We start from the raw sequence: 8,585 nt of genomic DNA, 5'->3' as shown, positions 1-8,585 counted from the left end.
TTTGGTGCGATTAGGTGGTGCAATGGGAACATATATCGCACACCCAAATATTCTTAAATGGGAAACATTTGACTGCTGGCCAAATGCTAATTGCATAGGAGAGAACTGATGGTAACTCGTTGGCCTCAAACGAATAAGTGCTACGGCATGTAAAATAGCATGCCCCAAACCGAGGTTGGGAGATTTGTTCTCATAAGCAAGGTTTAGCAATTAATTGGAGGCGCTTAATAAGTAATTCTGCTAACCCATTTTGTGTGTGAACATAAGCTACTGGATGTTTAACACTTATTCCATTAGCCATACAATAAGCATCAAAAGCTTGGGAAGTAAATTCACCAGCATTATCAAGACGAATTGCTTTGATTGGATTTTCTAGAAATTGTGCTTTTAATCGAATAATCTGAGCCAGTAATCTCGCAAACGCCAGGTTGCGAGAAGATAATAAGCACACATGTGACCATCTCGAAGATGCGTTTATCAAGACCATAAAATATCTAAAAGATCCACATGGTGGATTAATAGGTCCACATATATCACCTTGAATCCTTTCTAGGAATTCAGGGGACTCAAATCTAATCTTTACTGGTGATGGCGTTAAAATTAACTTCCCTTGAGAACATGTAGCACAACAAAATTCACTAGATTTAAGAATCTTCTGGTTCTTTAGTGAATGTCCATGAGAGTTTTCAATAATTCTCCTCATCATGGTTGTTCCCGGATGACCCAATCTATCATGCCAAGTTATGAATTTATTTGGGCTAGTAAATTTCTGGTTTACAATGGCATGTGATTCAATTGCACTAATCTTGGTATAATACAATCCAGATGAAAGTGAGGGTAACTTTTCTAATATAACCTTTTTATTTAAATCATGAGTTGTGATACATAAATACTCATGATTTCCTTCATTCATTGTTTCAATATGATATCCATTTTAGCGAATATCTTTGAAACTCAACAAGTTCCTCAGAGACTTAGTAGATAATAGTGCATTATTTATTACAAATTTTGTTCCTCCAGGAAACAAAATTATAGCTCTTCCGGAGCCTTCTATCACATTGCCCGAGCCAATAATAGTATTAACATATTCTTCTTTTGGCACAAGATGGGTAAAATATATATTACTTTTAAGAATAGTGTGCGAACTTGCACTATTTGCAAGGCAAATATCTTCAGAATATGTCCTTGCCATTTTTCTTCAAAAACAAATGATAATTATAAAATGAGTAGAAGTACATGCACAGTCAAATTATTCACATGAATACTTAACAAACACATACACATATCAAACAATTCCATCATTGATCAAATAGCCAATATTACCTTCAGAATTCTTAAAGAACTTAGATATATCATAATGAGTGGTGGAATTTTCATCATTTGAAACAAAATTTGTTTTCTTTTCTTTGTCATCCCTTTTCAAGAATGCTTGATAAAGATCAACTAGGTGCCTTGGGGTACGACAGGTACGTGACCAATGACCCTTTCCACCACAACAAAAGTATTTATCCTAAATTGATTTACTTTGCCATTGTTTCTTTCTTTATCCCACTTCTGGTGAGATCCTTTCTTGTGAACATAATTTTTTTTCCTTCCATAATTTTTCTTGTTGTCAAAATCTTGCCATTTACCTCTTCTGGGGTTATAAGTTGCTGCATTTGCTTCAGGAAATGGGGCGGCGCCAGCTGGGCGCGCTTCATGATTTCTTAAGAGCAACTCATTGTTGCGTTCAGCAACAAGAAAGCAAGAAATTAGCTCAAAATATTTTTAAATCCTTTTTCTCGATTGCTACTGCAGGAGCACATTCGAGACATGGAACGTCGAGAAAGTTTTTTCTAACATATCGAGTTTGAGGAGGTATCACTGTCTTTTGATGATTGTACCTTTCTTCAAGGTCTTTCCACAGATCTGCAGGATCTTTTAATGTGGGATATTCATTTTTCAATCATACGTCAAGATGACGATGAAGGAAAATCATAGCTTTGGCTTTATCCTTCTGGGATGTATTATTTTCAGCTTTAATGGTATCTCCAAGATCCATTGAATCAATATGGATTTTAGCATATAGTATCCATGATAAATAATTGTTTCTAGATATATCAAAAGCATTATATTCAAAATGAAAGAGATTCGACATAATAACAATTTGTTACCTGGAGTCTTCCTAAAAGTTCGTTAGAGCTTCGTGCTGATAACGTGTTGTGAAATAATTAAATAAATAAATAAGGAAGAGGTAACAAATATAAAATATGAAAATATAATTAGATAACTCTAGGATTACTATTCACCACAATTACTATAACAATATAATTAATATATTAATATTGTAGTAAAGAATATAAAAGAAGGAAAATGGTATAAGAAAGAGAGAATGAAAAATGTTTTTATTGCTGTATATATATCATACACTGAGATTGTCTATTTATACATGGAAGGAGGCCACTATTTTCCACTATCATTAAATGTAAGAACTTTAGTAATATAGTCATTTAGTATGGAAAAGATGATTCGCTCATGGTCATCCATTTCATCCTTATCTCAACAAAAATTTACATTTTTGTACATTATCTCACAATTTCATACACACTGTGCGAAATAAGAGACATTTTTTTTACCTCAATTTCACCGTCACTGACAGCATAAAATTGTAGAAGAATGTGTTTTTTCCCAAATTCAACAATCACCACTAGCCTAATTGAAGAAGAATATTTATGTTACTAAAACAAACTTTTGAGATTTCTGTTTCTCCTTGATGTGTACTTTTCGGATAAAAGACAAAGGTAACAATTTTCTAACTCAATGAATCATTGAAAGGGAGGCTATCAGGATCCACACTAAGATTGACAAATTGATCCAACACTGATTTATTCAGTCGAAAGATTAGTATACATTCAATTATAATTGTTAATTTTTATGTACTCATTAATTTTTATTTATTGATTTCAACTGTACTCTTTGTTAATTTTCATATACTATATTTTTCCTCAATTACGTTGGTGATGGCTGCAAATTTGGAATAAAACACGTTCTTCTATAATTACCTAGTAGTGGCCGCGAAATTAAGGTAAAAAAATTGTTTCCTATTTCACAAGCAATGAATGTAAAATTGTGGGAGAATGCATCAAATCCAAAATTTTTTAGAAAAGAGTCCCGTTCTACAATTAATGGGGTATTTATACATTGTATATAATGGGCTGCTTATTTAGCCTAATATGAGTTAAAAATGAAAATTACTCACAAAATAATAAATTTAAAAACTCTTATTCAATTATTTCAAATCAAATTTTAAAATTTTCAATTTTAAATTTTAAAATTTTAAAAAATCCAGTTAGTTATTTCAAAAAAATAACCATCTGAAATCCTCCAATACTTTCTTCTTTTTTAACCGGCGGCCACCTCACCTTCATTAATAATAATCCTATTTCACCGTCGCTACTTGGCTTGCCACATGCCACTCATCCTTAATAAAAATAACCATCCACTTAAGAATAAAAATAATCATCCGCATACCTAATGAATTGAATATCTAACATACATTGTCTTCTCATACTTTTCCTTTCTAGAACGGTGTAAGATAAAAAATAAAGAATTTTTTATTTAAATAAGTAAAAAAACCCATAAGAATACATATTGGATGGAATAACCCATAATTACATTTATAATTAAATTCATAAGCAACATAACAAAATTTTATAATAATAAAATCAATAAAGTAAATAATATAAAATATAATTAAAGTAGATTTATATTTATAATTAAAATACAAACAAAAATATAAAAATACAATAGTGCCTAATTTTTTATGTTTAAAAAAATTTTAAGTATAGTATTATAAAAATATTTGATTATTTTACTTTAAAACATTTGATTATATATTCTGCTGTAAAATATTTTATTATTTTGTTAAAATTACGTAAAATAATATGTATAAATACATTTAAATATTTAATTATTGGTTTTTGGTATTTATAAAACATCTTTTGTAAACTATTTAACAAAATGGCATTATCTAATGAAAAAATGCTAGGAAGCTAATATTACTAGTATATGTATTTGTGCCCTCTACGGGATATATATATATATTAAAAAATTTTAAATAAAAAAATCCTAGTAATTTTTGTTATAAAAATTAAAAAAAGTTAAATATGTATGACTTTTTACTGTGAATAAATTATAAAATATAAAATATAAAATAAGTAAAATAAAAAAGAATACAATTATTTTTTTAATAAATTGAAGAAATATTTACATCTATATAATTGATATTAGACATTTAGACAATAAATTACAAGAAAATTTTAATAGAAATATTAGAGTTGATATTAAAATTAAAAAATAAATATAAACAATGAATAAAAATTTAAAATCAAAATATTTAAGATCAAATAAAAAATAAAGAGAGATCTTTTGTAAATAATAAATCAAACATTAACATGACAATAAATTAAATCAAATAACATATGTTTGGATTAATTAAATTAAATAATTGATATAATAAATTAATTATAATTATTTGTATCAATAAAATGATTAAATAAATAAATAATATCTTATAAATATGCCATGTAAAAGTTATAATATTTTTAAAAATTATTATTCAAAAGTCAAAATACATAAGACAAAAAAAATTAATGCAAATAAAAGCAAAATTAATTCATTTATTCTAGTCAAATCAAATAATTAATATAATTAATTAGTTATAGTTAATATATTTAAATAAAATATTAAATAATTTGATATTTATTTTAACCAAATTAAATAAATAATTAATTATAATATTTTTAAAAATTATTAATCAAAATATATAAGATAAAAAAATTATACAAATTAATATAATTAATTAGTTATTAATTAAAAAAATCTGATTTCAATAATAGATACTAGATAAATGACAATCAATTTCAGCCAAACATATAGATAGAATATTCAAATATATAACAAGCAGATACATTGAATGTAAAAATATTTCTCTAATATGATAAATACTATAAAGAAAAAAAAGTTATTATTTTGGTGCATTAAGTAAATTTGTCTCTTGTAGTTTGACCAAAATGATGTGATCTCATGATAACAGTTGCCCACGTCATAAAAAATGGAATGAATGAACCAATATATTTTTTAAATATTTAAAATAATAAACTAAGTTTTCATTTTTAAAATTGTCTTTTATTAATTCTTTTAGGAAAATTTTTGTATAATAATTATTAGTAGATGTAAATAGTTAAATGGCACTATTAATATTGTGATAGCCAATTAATATGGATATTTTTTAATTATAATTAACATGATATTCAAAGTTAATTTATATACAATTTTAATTTAATTAAGTTATATGAATAAATTTCGAATACCACATTAAATACAATTAAAATATGTCCATATCAAATAATCATAAGAATATCACATATTCAACTATTTATACCGGCACTATACTAATATATGAGTCATATTTCTGAGCCCAAAATATACAATATCTATTGATATATTACTCCATTGTGTGAAGTGTGAACCCTTTAAATATACGTTTGAAGTTACAAAGAAATTGGCAACAGAAAACATGGGAGTGAATGTTATTGTGATTTCATTGGGTTTACCAAGTCATATCAGGGTTGTTTCAAACGTTGCTAAGCGCCTTATTTCGAAGGGTGTTCATCATGTTACCATTGTAACCACAGAAGCAGCACGCCATAGCATACTAAGAAACAATCCAAGTTCACAAAGCTCAAACATTAGCTTTGAGTTCTTTTCCGATGGGCTTAGCCTTGATAACAATCGTAGTAATCCAGAAGAAGTAATAAATTCTCTTGAAACAGAAGGCTCCAAGAATCTATCAAGTCTCATCTCTGATCTTAAAAAAGTTGAGGACTACTCTTGTATGATTATTGGCCCAATCTTCCATTGGGCTATAAATATTGCCGTTGAGCATGGTATTCCTTGTGCACTACTTTGGATCCAAGCTTCTGCCGTTTACTCCATTTGCTATCGCTACTTCAAGGGCATTGATGAATTCCCCAACATGGAGGACCTGAATGAAAACATGCACTTACCAGGATTTCCAACATTTCAGGTCAGAGATGTTCATTCTTTTATTCTTCCTTCTACCCCTGAAACCTTGAGAAAAGTTTTCATTGATTTATTCAAATCAATTGACAAGGTGAAATGGGTCATGGGGATCTCTATTTATGAGATTGAGGAAGAGATAGTAAAGTCCATGGCTTCGCTAACCCCTATTTACCCAATTGGACCACTTGTTTCTCCAATTTTATTGGGAGAAAAGGAAACTGATAATGCTGCTAAAGACTCTTGCATAGAGTGGCTAGATAATAAGCCACCTTCCTCTGTTATATATGTGTCATTTGGAACCTTGGTTGTGTTGTCCAAAAAGCAGATACATAACTTAGCCATGGCTTTAAAGAACAGCAACAAGCCATTCTTATGGGTGCTTAACCCATTCAATAACGAAGGTGATGCCGAAGAAGTGCTGCCTGAGTTTCTACAAGATACCAAAGAGAGGGGTTTGGTGGTGAAATGGTGCCAGCAAGATAGGGTTTTGATGCACCCTTCTATTGCATGTTTTGTGAGTCATTGTGGGTTTAATTCCATGATAGAGACTATCCTTGCTGGGGTGCCAGTTGTTGGTTTTCCATTTTATTCTGACCATCCTACAGATGCCATGCTTATAACTAATGTATTTGGAAATGGGGTCAGAGTCAAGTGTGGTGAAGATGGTGTTACTAGCACTCCAGAGTTTGAAAGGTGCATTTGGGAAGTCACACATGGACCCAACGCTAAAGAGATTAAAAAGAGGGCACTAGAGGTGAAGGAACTAGCAAAAAAAGCGGCACAACAAGGTGGCAGTGCTGATAAATACATTACACAATTTATCAGTGAAATTACTAAATAAAAAACTACAATTATTATTGGATTAAGTTATGGTTTTGAGACATTGTTCCCTTTGATGATATTGCGTTTCTAAATAAAATCATGCTATCTCGATCGATCCTAGTTGTTTTTGTTTGTATTAGTTCAATCGTTCGTTGTAATGTTGGAAAGTGTTGGCTAATTATCTAAACATTTCACTTATTTATATTAAGTGTAAGATTCAAAATTTAAGACTAGTGATAATACAAATAAGTAATAAAATACAAATAAGAAATAAAATTTGCACTATTACAAATTAAAATATTGGAATTATTCTTTCATAAAAACTTTGGTAAACTATCACAAATGCTCTCAAAATGATCAAATTACTAGCAAAAGTTCCCTTAAATTTGTTAACAGAAAAAGTACTCTTAAAATATTTTATACAATTTTTATAGCATAATTAGAAAAATAACATAATTTTACTCTTAAAATTTGGTTATTTTACATCACATAGATATTTTTTATGATTATTTTTTACAATATCAAAAAATATTTTTAAAATATATAAAATTTAGAAATCAAATTTTCATTATTTTTTTACGTATTCAATTTTTAAATAATTATCCAAATATTATTTCAAAATCAAAGGCACTTAATTTTTTAAATACAAAAGTCATTTATCACTTATAAAAATAAAATATTTTTGTTATTTCTATCATGTTTTAAATGTTATTATGAGAGTTGTTATATCAAAAATATTTTCTTTTTGACAAAAAGTATAAAATACGGGCAACTTTTTTTTATTATGGATTACAAACGTGTGTAATCTAATCATGTTGCTTTTTTAGGTGTTTTTTCTTAGTACGAAGTTTCATTTTTAAAATTCTATTTAAAATAAATCGCCCCACATTGCAGTTTACTTTTTTCTGTAAATAAAAATTTAGGAAATTGAAATTGGTTGATCCGATTTTTTGCAGAATAATTTTTAATGATTTCTAAATTTCAAATTAGAGGGTTTAATTTTTTTTTTTTTGTTTTAGTTAGTTTTTTATTTCAAAAGTCATAAAACAGATGGTATGTAATTTTTTTTAATTTAAAAAACATAAATTGATGGGTACATCTAATTTGTATTTCGGTTATTTTTTTAAGCTGAAAATCGTAGGGTGCGATTTAATCCTGGTTAATTTAAAGGCTTTGCTTTTTTCTTTCTCCTTTTTTTTTTCTTCGCCTTCCTTACCAATTCTTTCTGTGTGAGATCCCAATAGAGGAAAGCTTCTTAGTAGATAAGAGACGCTAAGTGAGAAAAAAAAATAGATAATAGAATTATATTAAAAGTGTGTTGTAATGTCAGATTTTATTATAAATGTTTTAGAGAGTAAGATTGTATATCAGAATTCGATTAATTTTATTATTTCTTTTGCAATATCGTTTAAAAAATTAAATGTGTGATTTGTGAAAAGATAATTTTTCAAATATCAAAAAAGATATCATGAATTTTGTATAAATATAATGTATTAGTGTTTAGTAGATTCATTCGATATTTCTATTATAATAAATCAATAACAACGATGCTCTCGAGACATTTTAAATATTTGGTAAATGGAATATGAATGAAATAGATTAGATGAATATGAGAGCTTTTTTAGTAAAATGCAATTATTTTGAAAATTATTTTTCAAATTGTTACTTTTTTCCTTTTGCAACGGTGACAATTGATTTTT

General features: G+C 27.8%; 1 pseudogene; it reads left to right on the top strand.

The window, feature by feature from the left end:
- The first annotated feature begins 5,529 nt into the window (after positions 1 to 5,529).
- LOC107648087 (UDP-glycosyltransferase 84B2 pseudogene) lies at positions 5,530 to 6,935 on the top strand (annotated as a pseudogene).
- Positions 6,936 to 8,585: the final 1,650 nt, after the last annotated feature.

The sequence above is a fragment of the Arachis ipaensis genome, chromosome B1 (assembly GCF_059453495.1).
Source record: "Arachis ipaensis isolate K30076 ecotype BB chromosome B1, ASM5945349v1, whole genome shotgun sequence".
NCBI classification, from domain to species: domain Eukaryota; kingdom Viridiplantae; phylum Streptophyta; class Magnoliopsida; order Fabales; family Fabaceae; genus Arachis; species Arachis ipaensis.
The sequence above is the reverse complement of the archived record's forward strand: the minus strand, read 5'-3'. Positions and strand labels throughout refer to the sequence as shown.